The 10,174-nt window shown below is 38.8% G+C and overlaps 2 non-coding genes across 2 annotated transcripts; both read left to right on the top strand.

Moving 5' to 3' along the window:
* Positions 1-5,616: 5,616 nt before the first annotated feature.
* On the top strand, positions 5,617-5,688 carry TRNAH-GUG (transfer RNA histidin (anticodon GUG)). Its single transcript has one exon. It is a non-coding gene; the product is annotated as a tRNA-His (tRNA).
* A 2,038-nt stretch (positions 5,689-7,726) lies between these two features.
* On the top strand, positions 7,727-7,800 carry TRNAN-GUU (transfer RNA asparagine (anticodon GUU)). The gene has a single exon. It is a non-coding gene; the product is annotated as a tRNA-Asn (tRNA).
* The last annotated feature ends 2,374 nt before the right edge of the window (positions 7,801-10,174 follow it).

Here is a 10,174-nt window from a genome sequence, read left to right as displayed (position 1 = left end):
TGAGCTGCCAAGACGCCCAGGCGGGAGGGACCGGCAGGAGAAGGGCAGCCTCCCCTTTCGGTCCTGCCCAGTATTAGGTTCCCAGAACGCTCTGGAAGAGACAGAGAGGGAGAGGTGGAAATAGAGCCAAGGGAAGGGAAGAACTCCGTGCGATTTTCCTCATCTGAAAACCGCATGAAGATGAAATCGGGGTCCTGGCGCTGGTGAAGGTGAGTCGAGTTCCCGTCTCCAGTGGGAGCCAAAGCCTTGGCCTGGCTACCAGTGAGTAAGCACCCCTGTTCCTGTGGCATTTGAACGTCTCCCCCTGGGCTTTCTGTGGATTCCAAGGATGCAACTGGTTAAGTTTATTTTTTAATGCACTTACCTGAAGTAAAAGTACTTTAAAATCTCTTAGCAAAGGAAACGGTTTCTGGTGCTTTTTGAATGAGGTCTTCCAGGGGTGGGGGAAACGAGAGAAAGCAACTACAGTTGAGAATCACACTTACCCAGGAAATGCACTTCAGCCAGGTGGGTTTGTCTCTTAGGCTGGGCCCATTTTGTTTTAAATGCACTGTTGGTTGAATTTAAGATGAATTGAGGACGTTCGTGATAGTTTAATTTTCATAGTTATTAATTTAAATACACATTTTAAAAGAACAAGCACTTGAAGCATACCGTTTTTACAAAAATGGGAAAGAAGGATGATGTATAAATGAGAAAGCATCATAAAATGGCCTTTAAATATTGGTTGTTTCCACTAACGTTCTCCGCCCCTTGGATGGGTAACCTCTAACTCCTCTTTCTACAAAATCTGACAATCACTGCAAGACCCAAAATTCGACTTTCTAGTTCCAACCTACTCTTCCTTACACCTTTTCTCAGCATCTCCCCCTCATCTTTTCTAATACAATAAAAGTCAATTCTTATTCAGCCTCCAACTTCAACCTCACAGTCAACTATCTGTCCAGTAAGTTAGAGGCCCTCCCTGGACTTTATCTCCCTACAGAGAACAGAGAATTCCAAACCAAATGTTGTATTCATGGTCATAAATAATAGAAAATGTTGTTCTAGCCAAAGGCCTGGAAAATGAACTTTTTTTTTTTTCAATAAAAATCTTGATTCATGGTTGAGTGTTGCAGACATTTCATCTCTCCATCAGCTCTAAAGTTAACTGGAGATTTATTTTTTCTGGAAGCTGCAATAGAGGATCTTTGCTAAGGGATCAGACATAATATGTGAGGGCATATGTCTTACAATGAAATGAGAGATGTTAAGGGACCACAGATCTTGATTTGTATGGTGGCTACTTTAGTATGTACACATTTCAAAATTTATTGAGCTGTGTGAAAAAGTTAAACCTGAAAGACTTGAAGACTTACTATTAAGCTGTTTATTACTATAAACAAGACAGTGTGGGAGTGGCAGAAAGATACATGTATATATAAATAGAACTGAATTGAGACACCTAAAATAGACCCACCTCTGGTCAAATTATTTTCCAAAAAGAGACACTAAAGCAATTCAATGGGGAAAGGACTATCATTTCAACAAATAGCTTTGGAACAACTAGATATCTACATAGTGAAAAAACCTACAATCCCTAGCTTACAATATACGTGAAAGCTAATTTGAGTTGGATCATAGACCAAATGATACACACTACAACTATAGAGTTTTAGAAGAAAATACATGAGAATATCCTTTTGACCTGGTGGTAAGCAAAGTAAATATTACACAAAAAAAGTAAAAAGAGAAATGATAAGTTAGACTTTAACAATATTAAATATTAAAATGATAAATTATATTTTAAAACATTAAACTAATATTAGTCTGATATTAAATTAGACTAATAATATTCATACTTAAAATATTAAAATTATAAAATATCAAAAATATCAAAAATGTCTTCTCATTAAATATACCATTCAGTGAGGGCGCCTGGGTGGCTCAGTTGGTTAAGCGACTGCTTTCGGCTCAGGTCATGATCCTGGAGTCCCGGGATCGAGTCCCACATCGGGCTCCCCGCTCGGCGGGGAGTCTGCTTCTCCCTCTGACCCTCCTCCCTCTCATGCTCTCTGTATCTCATTCTCTCTGTCTCAAATAAATAAATAAAATCTTTAAAAAAAAAAAAAAAAAGATACCATTCAGTGAAAAGGCAAATCACAGACTGGGAAAAAATATTCACAAAACATATCTGACAAAGACCCTATCTCCAGAATTTAGAATGACCTCCTATAATCAATATTAAAAACTGAAACACCCATTTTTTAAAATGGGCAAAAGCTTAAACAGACACTTCAGAGAGAAAAATATGGCCAGTAAGCACATAAAAGAGTGCTCAATATCATTAGTTGTTAGGGAAATAGATATTAAAACTGCATTGAGATACCACTGCACCCAGTAGCATGGCTAAAATAGAAAGCCTGAAAGCACCAAATCTTGGTGAAGATGTGGAACAACCAGAACTCTCACACATTTTTAGTGGGAATGTGTTATAACCATTTTGGTTTTACAGTTTATTATACATTTAAACATAAATATACACCAACATCCCTTTATTCCCATAAATTCTTCACCTAGATATTCTTCCAAGAGAACTGAAAACATATGTCCAAACCAAAAAAATTGTAAAAAGAATGATCATAGTGTTTTTATTCACAATAGCCCAAACTAGAAACTACTCAAGTGTCCATTATCAGGACACTGGTAAACAGATTGTGGTATACCCATATAATGGGATACTATTCATCAATAAAAAGGCATGAACTTTTGATAAACTCCACAATGTAAATAAAAATCAGAGACATTATCCAGAATACAGCAGCATACATACTCCATAATTCCATTTACAAGAATTTCTAGAAGCAAAACTAAAGTGCAAAATATCAGCACAATGATTTTCAAAAATAATGCAGAGGATAATGATAATGAGGATGATGATTCTACTGATTATGATATTATTGAGTAGCTACTAAATTCAGGCACAGCCAACAACGACAGAATGAAGTATCTACTCTTATTATCCCCATTTTACAGAAGAAAGAATTGAGGCACATAAAGTTTAAGTTACTTCTCCAAGGCACACAAGGGCAGAATCAGATTTACAAACCAGAGCCTGTGCTCCTGCGCACAGATTGATCAGATCTTTCTTCTCAGTTTTAGGTATTTCTGGTTTTCTCAGATGTATGGGTGAGAAGAGAAGAGAAAAGGAAAGAGAGGGCAAAAGGAGGAGTGAGGGATAGAAACACAAAGATCTGTAGTCAACAAAGAGCAGAGCAGGAAACTATTATGAATGTTTTTACATCAAAGGTTATAAAAATTTCTGGGAGGTTGGTGATCTGCAAGCAAGTCAAAGATTCTTTCGCCAAAGTGGTTAAGTATTGTGCTGAGGTCAGGAAATTAATCACAAATTTTAAAGCTAAAAACTAAAACATTAAAGTTTCTAGAAGAAAATGTAGAAAAATTTATTTACAGTGTTGGGCAGGAGAGATGTCTCAGAGTAAGATACCTTAACAATAAAAGAAAAATAAATCAGATACCATCAAAATTAAAAACTTCTGTTCATCAAAAATCACCATAAGAAAGTAAAAAGGCAATCCATAGAGTAGGAAAAGATATTTGCAGTATTCTTATCTGAACGTGACTTAAATATTGAATGGACAGAGAACTTTTTAGAAATCAATAATAAAAGCCAAAACATTAAAAATTAGCAAAACACCAGAATAGGCTTTATTCACAAAAGATAATTTCTAAATGGACAAAAGACATAAGGAAAGATGCTTATATCATTATTTATTAGGGAAGCACAAATTAAAACCACAGTGAGATACCTTTATGCACTCAGAAGAATCAGTAAACTTTTAAATAGGAAGAACACCAAGTGCTGACAAGAATATAGAGTATCTATACCTTGTTGCTGTTAACAAGGTAAAAACACACATTCTGGAAGACTGTTTGGCAGTTCCTAATAAAGTTAAATTTACACCCATCCCATGACCCAGCGATTCCACTACAAAGTTTATACTTGAAAAATGAATGCACATGTATAAGGGCTTTGTTCACAATGGCCAAAACTAGAAATTTATCCAAGTATCCATCAACAGCTATATGGTCACACACAGGAATAACACTCATCAAGAACACTGTAATAATACACTCAACAGCATGGATGCATCTCAAAAACATTATGTTGCATGGGGGAAAAAAAAGCCAGACACACACAAAAAAGTATATTCACTTTTGTGAATTTCAAAAACAGTCAACACTAACCTGTGGAGATAGAAATCAGAACCATTTATATCTACTTAATTATATGTTTTTGTTGAACCATTTTAAAGTAAGTTATATCATGATCATTGAACCTAAATACTTCAGCATGCAAATTACTTCATTGACTCCAATATTCATTAATTCAGTCTTTCAATCCACTAGACTGGGGTCAGCGAACTTTTTTTTGTGAAGTGCCCAATAGTAAATATTTTAGGCTTTGTAGGCCACATGGTCTCTGTTGAAATTGCTCAACTCTGCCATTGTAACACAAAAGCAGCCATAGATAATACATAAATGAGTAGTATGGTTGTGTTCCAATAAAACTTTATTTACTAAACAAGCTCTGAGTGGGATTTGGTCAGCAGGCCATAGTTTACTGACCCCTGCACAAACTCATGCCAGTGGGAATTCCTTCAAGCTGGCTGTGTTTTTTTTAAAGATCCTAGTGGATTGTTAATGAATCACTGCCTTCCGATCCAAGCTTTCCCATGGTCACTCTGTAATTCCCCGGCACCATTCTTGAAAGTAGTCATTTCTTTAAGAAATCTTGATTCATTTTGTAGGGAATGGTATTAAAGATAAAAACCTGGATACTATGCATAATCATGGAACTTTGGGTGATGTTGCTTTTAAATCAGTTCAGTTCACAGTGCTATAGTAGATTGTAACTGGATTTATTTATTTTACATATGGAAAATGTTCATTTGAAAATAACAGTATGATGTCTGGGTGGCTTCATGGGTTGAGGGGCCATTTCTTGATTTTGGCTCTGGTCATGATCTAAGGGTTCAGGGAGCGAGTCCCAAGTTGGGCTCCACACTCAGCCGGAATTCTGCTTCAGGATTCTCTCTCCCTCTGCCCTACCCACCCCCCCTTACTCGCTCTCTCTCTAAAATAAATAAATCTTTTTAAAAAATGCTTTAAAAATAACAGTGATTTGCGACACCTGGCTGGCTCAGTCAGTAGAGCGTCTGACTCTTCATCTCGGGGTCGTGAGTTCCAGCCCCATGTTTGGTGTAGAGATTACTTAAAAAAAAATAATAAAATTAATTAATTAAAAAAATAACAATGATTATGCCTGTTTGGGGTCTTGTAATTTCTCTTTTCTCTTGGGCTCAAAATCTTGATTGCCAGTTAACAAAATTACTTATCTAACTTGTTGCTAAAATGTAAATCAAGCCTTTCAAAACAACAAAAAGAAATCAGAATGGTTTGCTTAAGCGAAGTAAGTAGGTGGGAATTGGTTGAAAAGGGCTGTACTGATGTTTCTGGTCTGATGGAAATTTTGTATAGCTTTATCTAGGTGCGGATGTTTTTACATCAAAAATATTAAAGGAGGCACACCAAGTGCCAGCAGGTCTATGGCGCGCCGTGATCGTATAGTGGTTAGTACTCTGCGTTGTGGCCGCAGCAACCTCGGTTCGAATCCGAGTCACGGCAGTATCTGGCATCTTTCTTGACAAAATTGGTAAAGTGTTTTAGCCTTGGTTTTAATCCCCTCACTACTTTTTGTGGCCTAAGATCAGGGTTTGCGGTGGCCCCCTAATACTTTGCAGTCAGGAGAACGGGAGGAAACCCGCCCGTGCACTAAGCTGGGGTCAGGTATTCGGTCTTCAGAACCGTGCCCTATATCTGAGCATGAGCAGAACTGTCCCAAAAGATTAAAGTGCCATCTGTGGTTTCCACTTATGTAACGGTGTAGGCATAACCGTTTTTCTGGTTGAGAGATTTCAGATGTTGATGGGGCCTTTTTAGACACTATGACAATAAGGTTTTTATGAGTTTGTATTCAACAGGGTATTTTACAATAAAATCTAATAAAACCTAAACTCAATGCCCTTCTCTACTCCTCTAACCCAATTTTTATGCGAATAGTACATATTGAAGTCTAATTCACATAGAATGCAAAGCACAACCTTAAGCACACAGCCTAATGAGCCTTGCTGGAGACCAGATACTGCTGTGACCCGGATTCGAACCCTGCTCGCTGCAAGTACAGTACAGGGTGTTTAACCACTATACCGTCATAGCACACCATGAGGCTGCCAGCAATTGGTGTGTGTCCTTTAATATTTTTGATGCAAAAACATTCACAACAGTTTCTTTGTTCTTGAACAACTACAGGTTCTTGCACTTTTCTCTCAGGTCTTCTCTCTCCATTTGTCCCCCACCCCCACCCCCATTCTGATACAAAATAAAAAAAACAATTCTCTCAGGATCTGGCCAGTGCATCTCCACCAGCCTCTTGGGAGGTCTCCTTGTCCTCAACCATGCCTCTCCTACTTCTTTCCATTCTCCTGAAGGTTCCCTTTTGGCCCCGACCCTTTTCCTGCTCCCTCACACTGACCCCATCAACGCCACTGAAGATGGAAAACGCGTTTGAATTGAGAGCTCGGAGCTTAAGCTGCACAGATGGTACACTGTAGGTCCCTCTGTTGCCCAGCCCATGGGACACTGCAGGCTTCGGAATCAATTGACCACAATAAAACATTTTGAAAAGAACTTCCCCTTTTTAAAAACATTTTTCTATTTCAGCTCTCAGAGTTCTTCAAAGGATTAAAAGTTTAACCAAAGGAGAAAAGCAAAGACTATTTATACAGAACTTGCTGAAGCAAGGGCGTCAGCCATGCTCACTTGCATTTTAAAAGAGACAAAAGCTGCAGGAGGAGTGGGAAAGCTTTATAGTAGGAAAAAGGGAAGAGTTAAGGTGTACCCTCTTTGGAGGCTGTTGGCATGGGAAAGCTGTAGGTGGGTAACTAGAAGCTGAGCGTCCTGTATGACTGGTTAGGGTGCATATTTGACTTTCTCTGGTTGTTCCTAAGTTGCAGTGGGGATAAAAATTAGGGAAGCTGTAAGTTATTATCAGATTCTGGCCATTTTGAGCCAGTTGTTCCACAAGTTTATTTTTTAGCTTCTTGGATTTTTACTAGAGTTAAAAGCCTGACTTCTTACAAATCTGCCGACTTCTAGGAGGCTGCTTCCTGGAAGGTGACTGCAGGTGGAGGGCCAGAGTTTATCGGAGTTTATATATATATATAAACATATATGTGTGTGTATGTATACATAACATACTACACATATATATATGGTCTAGCCTTTGTCCCTTTGTAGTTCAGATTCTCAAATGCATTAATTCAGCAAGTCCTAATTGAATGCCTTGGGCATTCAGCTTCCCTTGGGCCCCCTCACCTCAGCCTAGTGGGTAGAGGGGTGGTGGGGTCGCCGCCCCGGGTGTCTCCGGAGGTTCTGGCTTCTGAGGTTGGTGAGGGGCAAGGTGGGGCGAGGCCATTTGGGTGCCCCAGTTTCGGAATCCCCTAATGCATCGGTTTCAAACGCGACGAAAAGCTTGATTTGTCACTCTAATCTCTTCGGTTTTCTAAGGCTTTGGAGGCTGCCCAATCACACAGCAGAGCTTGGTAGTCATTTGCATTTAGTGAGGGATCACTCTCTATTACAATGAAGAATAAAAGCGCGTCGTGTCTCTGTGGCGCAATCGGTTAGCGCGTTCGGCTGTTAACCGAAAGGTTGGTGGTTCGAGCCCACCCAGGGACGGCGTGGACCTTTTTACATCGGTTTGGTTCTCGCGGATTCGCCTTGGCAAAGACCAAGATACCTCACTTCCCTCTCTTCAAGTGATATAAGGGCCCCTTCTTGAGCTCCCTGACCTCCCAGAAGATCTGCCAGGAAGAAACGTAGTTAGGAGACGCGGAAGTTCCAAGAAACAAGGAACAAGAGAGGCTTGATGTAATCTGTCCTCAAGAGCGTGTATTGTGGAATGGAATATTGTTTCTTTGGGCTAGTAACAAATTTTATGTACCTCAATTTTTCAACTGTGTAATAGCATCTTGTGGGATGTGTCTGGATCTGGTAATTGCTCAATCAGTAATGCTATCAGTAGAATCATGAGCATCATTATCATTATCTTCCGCATTATTTTTGATGAAGGCATTTCTTTGTAACATTACTTAACCTTTTATGTGTTATTTTAAAAAATAAGTTGGTCTTATGATAAATAATCCTGCAGTCATCATCTATGTACCCATATCTTTTGCCATTTACAGAAGTATTTCTATAGGATAGAGTCCTATAAATGCAATTGCTCTGTCATAGTAGTTACAGTATATTTTTTAATGTAAATAATAAATCCTGTAAATTTGCCATCCATTGTAGTGGTACCAATTTATAGTTCAATTTATTTTTCTTACTAGAGAATAATTTTCCTCGCTAGTACAACACACTTTCTGTACACTTATCTTTGATCATCTAATAAGGGGAGTGTTGTCTTCCTGACTTAACAGGGAGATACAACAGATGACATGGTGGGCATTAATCAGTAGGATATCTCTGCATCTACTCCTTAACTAAACTGCCAAGATATTTTTATATAACTGTAATTGATTTCTGTGGAGACCTGTCAACCATGTGCAGAGAAGCCTGGCCAGTGGGGGCCTCTTTAATAGCTTTGTGCCAAGCAGCTTACCCAGGGAGAAAAAACTCACTGGTCCCAGACATTTGTCCCTCTTCCTGTCTCTATAAATAGCAAGGGTGAATTAGTATGTTGTCTGTATTAGTCAGGCTTCTCCAGATAAACAGAATCAATATAGAACTAATATACACAACATACTAATTCATCCTTAGCACTTCAGATAGATAGATAGGTAGGTAGGTAGGTAGGTAGATAGATAGATAGATAGATAGATAGATAGATAGATAGACAGACTGAAAGATAAGATAGATGGATGGTTTGACTCCAAAGGCGTTCTGCTGACAAAATTTTCTCTTCTTTCAGGAAGGTTAGTCTTTCTCTACCAAAGCCTTTAACTGATTGGGTGAAGCCCACTCCACATTATGGAGGGCAATCTGCTTTGGTCAAAGTCTACTGATTTAAATGTTAATCTCATCTAAAAATGCCTTTACCAGAACATCTAGAATATTGTTTGGTCAAATATCTGGGTGCTGTGACCTAGCCAAATTGACACATAAAATTAACCATCACTCATGCTATATTATTCCTTAACAGTTTTTGGCAGCTATTTCCACAAAAAGTCACATACTGAGACACATCATTGTGGCCAAGAGAATTCTGCATCTGACAGGGGCACCTTGTGTTAGAGCCATTGGTTCATGTTCCCTTGATTTTTCTGTTGAACCTCAGGAGCAGAAATTGAGCTCTATGACTTTTACATACTATGTGTAATCCTTGGACAATACTTTTTCTTTCTCATTTGTACATTGTCAATTATTTTCTCCCATCAGTGGTATCAGTGTGGAATTCTGGTTTTGCTTTTATGAAATGAACATCCAGAGATGATCTCTGTTGGGTGGTGGTTCATAAGGATCCATTCTCTGTTGGATGGTAGATGACAATCTATTCTGTGAATCCTTTATGATTGGCTCTTTGTCCTGAAGTTTTTGGTATTTTCTGGTGTTTGAGTCTACAGTGTTGAGAATTTGTTCACATCTGATCCAACACTAGATAAAATTCTATGGGTCCAAAAGTGGAATACTATCTATAACAAGAATAATCCCAACAGATGGTGATTCTCCCCTAAGAACTCTTGACTTTAATAAATTGCTTTACATAATGGGGATCGTAGAAAAGAAAGGAAACTGAATTTCTGGTATCCATTAGTCTGTTTATGTAGTCTATACTGAAGTTACTTAAATGATAGAATAATTTCACAATTATTCTATCTATCTATTTAATTTCACAATTAAATCAGGCTAGGGCGCCTGGGTGGCTCAGTCGTTAAGCGTCTGCCTTCGGCTCAGGTCATGATCCCAGGGTCCTGGGATCGAGTCCCACATTGGGCTCCCTGCTCGGCGGGAAGCCTGCTTCTCCCTCTCCCACTCCCCCTGCTTGTGTTCCTGCTCTCGCTATCTCTCTCTCTGTCAAATAAATAAATAAAATCTTTAAAAAAAAAAA

Source organism: Leptonychotes weddellii, unplaced genomic scaffold (genome assembly GCF_054177405.1).
Source record: "Leptonychotes weddellii isolate Sample4059 unplaced genomic scaffold, ASM5417740v2 HiC_scaffold_6455, whole genome shotgun sequence".
In the NCBI taxonomy this organism is placed as follows: domain Eukaryota; kingdom Metazoa; phylum Chordata; class Mammalia; order Carnivora; family Phocidae; genus Leptonychotes; species Leptonychotes weddellii.
The sequence above is the reverse complement of the archived record's forward strand: the minus strand, read 5'-3'. Positions and strand labels throughout refer to the sequence as shown.